We start from the raw sequence: 8,386 nt of genomic DNA, 5'->3' as shown, positions 1-8,386 counted from the left end.
TCCTAAAATTCAATTTCAACCATGTCAGCTCCCTACATAGTAAACTCCAGGAAGTATCTCCTTCAGGTTCAAGTACAAAATTATGAGCTCCTTGAAGGAAGTAGGTCCTAGAAATCTTTATTTTATAAGGATCCCTGGGATCTCACTCAGTTGGAACTGATCGCTTACCCCTTGAGGTTATAGTCAAGAAGATGCCAAGAATACTGGAATTTTCAAGTTTGGAGTGTCTAGATATGAAAAAGAAGGTTTCTAGAAAAAGGGCAGATCAGGAGATAAGGGCAACTAGATAGAAAGAGGTCTGTGATTAAAGCACAAGAAGTTCCCTGGAAAAAGAAAGATTATAAATAGGAAGAAAGATGGTCTCTGCATTCAGAGAAAGAACTGATAAATAGAAGTATATATAGAATAATTTTACACACACAACACATGTGCATGTACATACACACATATACACATATATATGTATATATATGTCTATATCAATACATACGTATGGATATAGATATATTTCCCTCTTTGTGTCTAATGGTTGCCATCTCTAAGACAGGGAGAGGGAAGAAAAAAAGAGGGAAAAAAGAAATTTACATAACTTTTTCATGCATTTAAAGGAATAGCAAGTTGCACATAATAAATTTGCAGTTTCATGTACAATCTTTTAAAAATTATACTATGTTATAAAAAGGCTTGTTTTATTCCATAAATTAAAAATAAAAGTTTTTTTTTTAAAAGCTGGAAATTTTTTTTTAATTTGGAATTTTTTTTTACTAGACTATAAGAAGTTTTTTAACCTGAAATAAATTGGCATGTTTTTCTTGCCTATTTCTATATCCTCTAAGTTACTTTGTTATTGCTTAGTCAGCTATTGAGTAAACGCTATCTTTACTCGATAAGAATCAAATACCCACTATATGCCAGGCACAGTGCTAGATGCTGAGGCTACAAAGACAAAATAAACAGTGCCTACCCTCTATTGGGAAGATAACATGAACACATAAAAATATGTAAGAAATGCATCTAATATAAATAAGGATCATGTGCCTAAGGCTTTCTGGCAACATCTATGATTATATCCCTTTTCCATCCTTCCCAAACTTTTTTTTGGCGATATCAGTCCTAACTATGGGAAAGGAGAGTAGGGTGGATACAGTGGGCTGCTCTTGAACTTGTCCATTTTTACTTTTGTCTCTCTCTCAGTGATCCTTTGGGATGCTTCAAGTAAGAAGCCTTCTCTTGAATACACAATACATAGGCTTATTGCTTTTAGAATTGACTGGCTTGCCTAATTCTTCTGGAAAGCCCTTTTAGTCCTAGGAATAGACTCCAACAGAATTCCACTTTTAAAATGCTCCCTGCAAAGGGGACATTTATATTATAGTATGGATTGATTAAATCAGATAAATACGCAATTGGAGTATTACCCAGGGATATTGGGAATGAAAAGAGCAAATGGAGACATTGGTCAGCCAGAGAATAATATGAGAGCATAGCAAATGCCTCTGGGATAGAGAAGTGATAGGAAATGAGGCAAGAAGCCAAAAAAAGGGTTCAGATCTCCAGTCAAAGAATGCAAATAGGCAATTTTCAGATAAAAAAAATAAAGCTATTTATAATCATATGAAAAATGCTATAAACTATTATCAATCAGAGAGGTGCTAATTAAAACAACTCTGATGTACTACCTCATAGTTTGATAGATATCAAACTAACTAATATGACAGAAAAGAAAAATGATAAATGTGAGAGATGTAAGAAAATTGGAACCCTAATGCATTGTTGGTGGAGTTGAGAACTTAGACAACTAATCCAGTACTATGCTGAATTAATTAAGTCAGTAATCATTTATTAAGCACCTAATATGTGTTATACAAAGTGCTAAGCCCTGGTGTATACAGAGAAGCAGTCTCTCCTATAATAGAGCTCTAATGGGGGAAACCAACATTCAAACAACTATTTACTATACAAAACATATATTAAATAAATAAGGAATAATCTGAAATAGTAAGGGAATAACATCAAAGAGGATCAGGAAAAGTTTCTTGCAAAAGATAGAATTTTGGCTGTGATGTGAAGGTAACTAATGAAATATAGAAGTAGAGCTGGGGACAAAGAGAATACCAAGCACAGGGGCCAGCTAATGAAAAAACCCAGAGTCGGGACATGAAAAGTTACTAAGTTTCCATATTAAAATAATAATATTTGAACACTGGAGTGTTGATTGCTGATAGATGTGCAAATCAATGAGATTTTTAGTAGGACAAGTTTTATTTTACAATAATAAAACCTTAATAAATTATTGAGACTAGAACAAGTGACTAGCATATGGGTAAATCTGTAGTTCTTTGCCCCAAATTCTTAACTGGGGGGAAAAAATTAATATCCTACTCTGTGGTGTAATGTTCTTCTCTAAAATGTAATCTTCTCTGGGTGCAGGTTTCTTAGGGGGCTTCTGGAGGCAGCCTTAGTTTCAGTTCTGTGTAATACACCCCAAATGCAGCTAGGAATTAAAGTCCAAATCCTTTATTGTCTCTTCAAAATCCTATCTCCTTCACTTGGGGCTTAGCTAGCTTTTCTGGAGACCTTCTGGATCTTGGCTTCAGTATTCTCCATAGAACAGCCTGCCACCATTTCTCTGCCTTCCTGCGTTCTGCCCAACTTGTGAATCTCCTTGACTGAATCCTGGCTCTGAATCTCCCAAAGTACATGAGGCTCCTAGCTTATATATGCTCTCTTAAAAATGTGCACTCTAATAAGTACTAAGTACATCTAGAGAACTGTTAAGCACCCTACTAAACAACCATTGACTCTATCAATTCCACTGACTTAGCACCTTGTAAGAATTCTAACACTGTGGCATTTCCTTGAACTGGCAACAGAAATAGCAGGATAAAATGGAACAAAGGGCATAAACACTGAATCTTTTCATTGACCCTAGTGTAAATTAATTCATGACAATACAGTAATGCCTGCTTGACAGACAATAGATCGATCTCAAGCCTTTACATCCAAGGAAACAACATTTGAATAGAGGAAAAAAAGTAAATAGATATGGGAATAGGATTACATATGGCAACATGAAGGGCATTTGAGTGAATGGAATGAGTTGCTTTTGCATATTAATCACTGAGTCGCTTTACTTATGTTTTAGATGAAGAATTCTTCAACCATGCCTAGATCTTTAAAACCTATCTTCAAAGAAGGCTATTAAAAGCCAAAATGGGGAATTTTCATCAGATTATGATTACAGAAATGTAACAAGAAAGGATAGGACCCACCATTTCGAGAATGATTAATCAAATTATGATACATGAAAGTAATGGAATAATAAGTGGCACTCTATTTAAATAGTCCCAGATCATCAACCCCTTCTCTGGCATACACACACACATACACACATACACACACACACACACACACAGCCCCTTTCTTAATAGACAATAATATTGCCTCTGAGACCTAGAAGAATTAATTCCAAGTCTGCAAATGTCTATGCTGCTCTTCCTTTTCTATCCCGATTGCCTATAAAGTACAAAAGCAGTATCTGTAAACCTATCACTAGCTGTGATCAAATTTAAGCCATAAAATGAAATATAGATCAAAATAGTAAAATATAAAAGCACTATACTATAGTCAACTAGCCCCATATCCCATGAAATACTTTGTTCTCAGGTCTTTTTTCAGTATTCTCAGAGATTCAGCCTGCCATGATTGCAGTTTATTGTACATATGTTAAAATGAAAAATTAACTAGATCAAGAGACAGTCACCTATATAGAAACAGTTACCACCAGTTTTTATCCTCCTAGTTCACTCCTTCCCAGATTCTTGCATGCAGATAGAATGAAAGGGAATGGGTGGAGAAATAATTAGCTTTTTGTCTCAACTTCTTCAACTTAAAAAGGAATAGCTATATCAAGTACACCAGTCAACTGGGATATATAATAGTTGTCAGTCTCAGCAGCTCTTGTCTCTTTTGTTTTCAAAACTCCCTCACTAGCTTGTTTTAGGCCTAAAAACAGTCTTGACTAGATTGACTTCCCTCTACTTCATTCACTCCTCATCAAGCCCCTTGGAGTGTTCTAAGAATAATTGTACTACAGTGAGAAATTTCTGATTCTTAGTAGGAATCAGTTTATTCTTTAATTAGCATCATTATTAACAGATATCTTATTAAGTATCTAATATTTACTGAGCATGCAGTACACTGTGCTAGATTCTAGGAATATAGAAAGATATAAAGCACAGTGGTTGCCCTTGAGGGGCTACAATATAGTTGGGGGAGATAAGACCTTTCCATAAAAGATAAGTGACAATAAAAAACAGTGTATGCCAAATGAGTAGTACTAGATAATAAACATTACTGGAGAAGCTTTAGAGTCTGGGGATTTTAAAGTTGAAATATACTTTAATATATGCCACTTAGTCCAACTTCTTCATTCTGTAGGTAATAAAATAGAGACAGAGGGATTGTTACCTGTTGTTCCACAAGGAGTAAATTGCACAAACAGGCAATTAATTCAATTCAAACCAAGGCCATCTGACTTCAGAGTCAGTGATTTTTCTACTATGACACACTTCCTCTCAGTCATCTGAGAGGAAAAATGGTTATCAAAATTTAGGAGTAGTTAAAGAAGGCTTTGTGAACGAAGAAGGATTTGGGATCAGGAAGAAAGGGTGGGATTTATTCTGGAGAGATATGGAGTGAATTTCAGGCTCGGGAAGCAGCATGAACAAAGGCTCGGAGGTAGGAAGGTACATGATACTTTAAGAGAATAATAGATCCTTTTGGATACTCTTGGTTGTTTCTTTAAGGGAGAAAAGCAAAATTTTAGAAGATCTTCCACATTGAAGAACGACATTCAGTTTCTATTGTTTTACTTAGGATTTACATACTATTTATAAAGCATTCATACAGTTAGCTTTCCAAATTCCTTTCTGAGTATCCTTTTTTTTTTTTTTTTTTGGAGGGGGGGACCCGGAGGGGGTGGGGGAAGGCAAGGCAATAGGGGTTAAGTGACTTGCCCAAGGTCACATATATGTCTGAGGATAGATTTGAACTCAGGTCCTCCTGATTCCAGGGCTGGTACTCTATGCACTGTGTCACCTACCTAAGTATCCTTTTTCTAAAAGAAGAAGCCAAAAGTAAATGTGCTTGCATCATGATTCAGAGAAACTGTTGTAGATCCAATTCTGATCTTATAGCTCTTGTTACCATTTGCTTTGCACCATTGTGTACCTGGTAGAATATTATTTGCAGGTGGTCACACTGTTCATATACACACCCCTCCACACAACACATTGATTATACAGGAGAAGGAAAACCCAGACAAATTCCATGAAGTCCCAGCTTCCCTACTTGCCTCAACTCTCACACCAAATGTACACCCAAAACAAATTATTATAGGCTGCCAACTTCCATGGGGCAGCTGGATGAAACAGTGGATAGAGTGCCAAGTCAGGATTCAGGAACATTCATCTTCTGAATTCAAATCCGACTTCAGATCTTAGCTGTGTGACCCTGCTCAAATCACTTAATTCCATTTGTCTCTGTTTCCTCCTGTCAAATGAACTGAAGGAGATGGAAAAACACTTAAATATCTTTGCCAAGAAAACGAATAATTGGATGGGACTGAAACAATTAAATAAAAAGTCAATGTCCATACTAGTTCATGCTGATTTCCTACTCCTATGGTAAAATGTTCTTAAACACACAACCATTGCCTCTTCTCCTGTACTCTAGCCCTCACTGTCATCTAGACTAATTTCCAACAATCCCCCTCATTTCTAGGCATGCTCAGCAGTATTATACCTTCTCTCTGGCATAGGAGATAGAACTGGCCTGGCTTCAGGAAGGGTTAAGTTCAAATCTGGCTTCAGACACTCAGAGTGGCTGTCAGATCTTAGACATCACTTGTGTGATCCTGGGCAAGTCACTAAAACCTCTGCTTGCCTCAATTTTCTCCTCTGTGAAATAGGGATGATAATAGCACCTACCAATGTGAAGATCTAATGAAATAACTATAAAATGCTTAGTACAGTGCCTGACACATAATCTTATAGAAATGTTAGCTGTTATTAGATATTATTATCATTCATATAACTGTATCCATATCTATCCACTCATCTATCCATCCATCTATTCATCCATCTATCCATCCAACTATCTATCATCTACCTATCCATCATTCTTTCCATCTATCCATCTATCTATCCATCTAACCACTGATCTATCTATCCATCTATCCATCCAACTATCCATCTATCATTCCATCATCTATCTATCCATCCATTTACCTATCTATCATTCTATTCATCTATCTATCCCCTCTACCTACCTATCTATCTGTCTGTGTATCCATTCCTTAGTTCTCATGGAATTGATCTTGATTCTTGAAATGGCTGGAGTAAGAATTTTCCCCATTTAGAGCAAAGCGTGTCCTCTTTCCCCTCTCATTCCTAAAGTATATATATATATAATATTCTAATATCTAAAAACAATAATTATGACCTTAATAATCCTCAACCCAATTTATTATAAATAAATTTAATAAAATTTCATCTGTCTACTTCATCTTTCTATAACCCTGAATTTTATAACACAAATGATGAAAACAGATAATTTTAAAACCATCAAAAATGTTTTATCAACTTTTTAAAAAGGTATTAAAAGTCTGTTCAAACTCAAAAGGTTTATGTCAATAGAGTATATCTATAACAAATCACTAGCCTATCACACAGATGACTTTAAAATGAACTGTGTGTTACAGGTAATTTTAATCATATCAATCAAATAATTGAAAAAAAGTATCTTTAAATATACATTAAAATAACAAATTTAATGCAGATAGCAAAGCTGCCAACAAAACTTTTTAATATCCCATACTCACAAGGAAGATGGCAACACGTAGTTTCCAAAGAAATCCTAAGCTGAATAAATTTCATGGCTTCCTTTGAAAACAATGAAGCATGCTACTCTATATTAGAAAAAAAAATGATTTAATTGTTTTGTTTTTGTCCTCTCTAGTGAATCTTATTAATGGTCCTGGGACGAATGTAGCTGGAAGAAAGGTTTGGGGATCATTTTTTCACTGTATGACTTTTTTCTCCCTTAAATTCAATAGTTTGCAAGTTTAGCATGCATTGGATTGCTTGCTGGCTGGAGGAAGGGGTGGGGAGATGGGGAGAGGAATTAGAGCACAGGGTTTTGCAGGAGTTAATGCTGAAAAATTGTCCATGCATGCCTTTTGAAAATTAAAAAGCTTTAAATAAAAATAAATTCAGTGGTTTATCTTCCAAGGTACAGCTGTCATGAGGTTTGGAGTAGTTTTGTAGTTTCTCTGTTTCTCTGTGTGTATACACAAAGACATACATACATACATATATATGTATTACATATATATGTTGAGAAAGACACTATGAATAGACAATATATATGTCTCTGTCTCTTTATCTGTGTATATGTATCTGATTCTCTTTCTTTAGCTCTTTTCCTCTCTGGAGAAATATATAGGAAAAATCAGAATTAGGAAATAGATATAAATATATTGACATACACATATATATTATATGTACTCATATTTGTATCTATATACCCCACGGAAGTATGGTTCTATAGGGTAATGAGGGGAAATATTCAAAACTACTAACAATGGGTAGTTTTATTATAAATCAAATTTTTTAAAATTCACAACTCATAAACACCATAAAGCATTTCCAACAACTCTTGCCAATAACAACAGTAATAGATGTGTTACATATTGTTTGAAGTGGTATATATAGTCAGAGATTTCACAACGTCCTCCTGCAGCAGGTTTTCATTATGACCCCTTATACATGAAGAAATTAGAAAAAGAAGTTAAGCAATTTTCGCAAAGTCACAGATATTAAGAGAGAGAAGCCAAGAAGAGCTGTTAAAGTTTCAGTTTTGCACTCAGTTCATAACATTATTCATAATGCCAGGGGAGTAATGAAGTCCAGTTAGTATCATGAATAAAAATTAATCAACAAATTTGTAGTCTTTTTTCTTTGCTTAGAAGAAAATAACCAAAGTGATTTTCATGGGATATTTTTAAACAATAATCCAAAAAAAAATATTATAGTAACTTATGTAATCATGCCATTGTTTCACTCTACTTCTCAATTTTTCCCCAAACAAAAGGCTACATTGAAATTTTATTAACAAATGCTCACAGTGAAAATGCTAAGGTAGAATTTTCTTAAAGTAAGATATATTATTCAAATTGTGTTAGGAGAAATCCTCCTTTTCTGCCTAAATTAGCTGAAACAGATCAATCACTTGCTATTGTTTTTGACCTGATAAGTCACAAAATAATGGCACAGATTTAGAACTGGAAGGGATATTAGGAGACTTCAAATCCAAACCCTGTTTT

Source organism: Sarcophilus harrisii, chromosome 4 (assembly GCF_902635505.1).
Source record: "Sarcophilus harrisii chromosome 4, mSarHar1.11, whole genome shotgun sequence".
In the NCBI taxonomy this organism is placed as follows: domain Eukaryota; kingdom Metazoa; phylum Chordata; class Mammalia; order Dasyuromorphia; family Dasyuridae; genus Sarcophilus; species Sarcophilus harrisii.
This window is presented reverse-complemented; position numbering follows the sequence as displayed.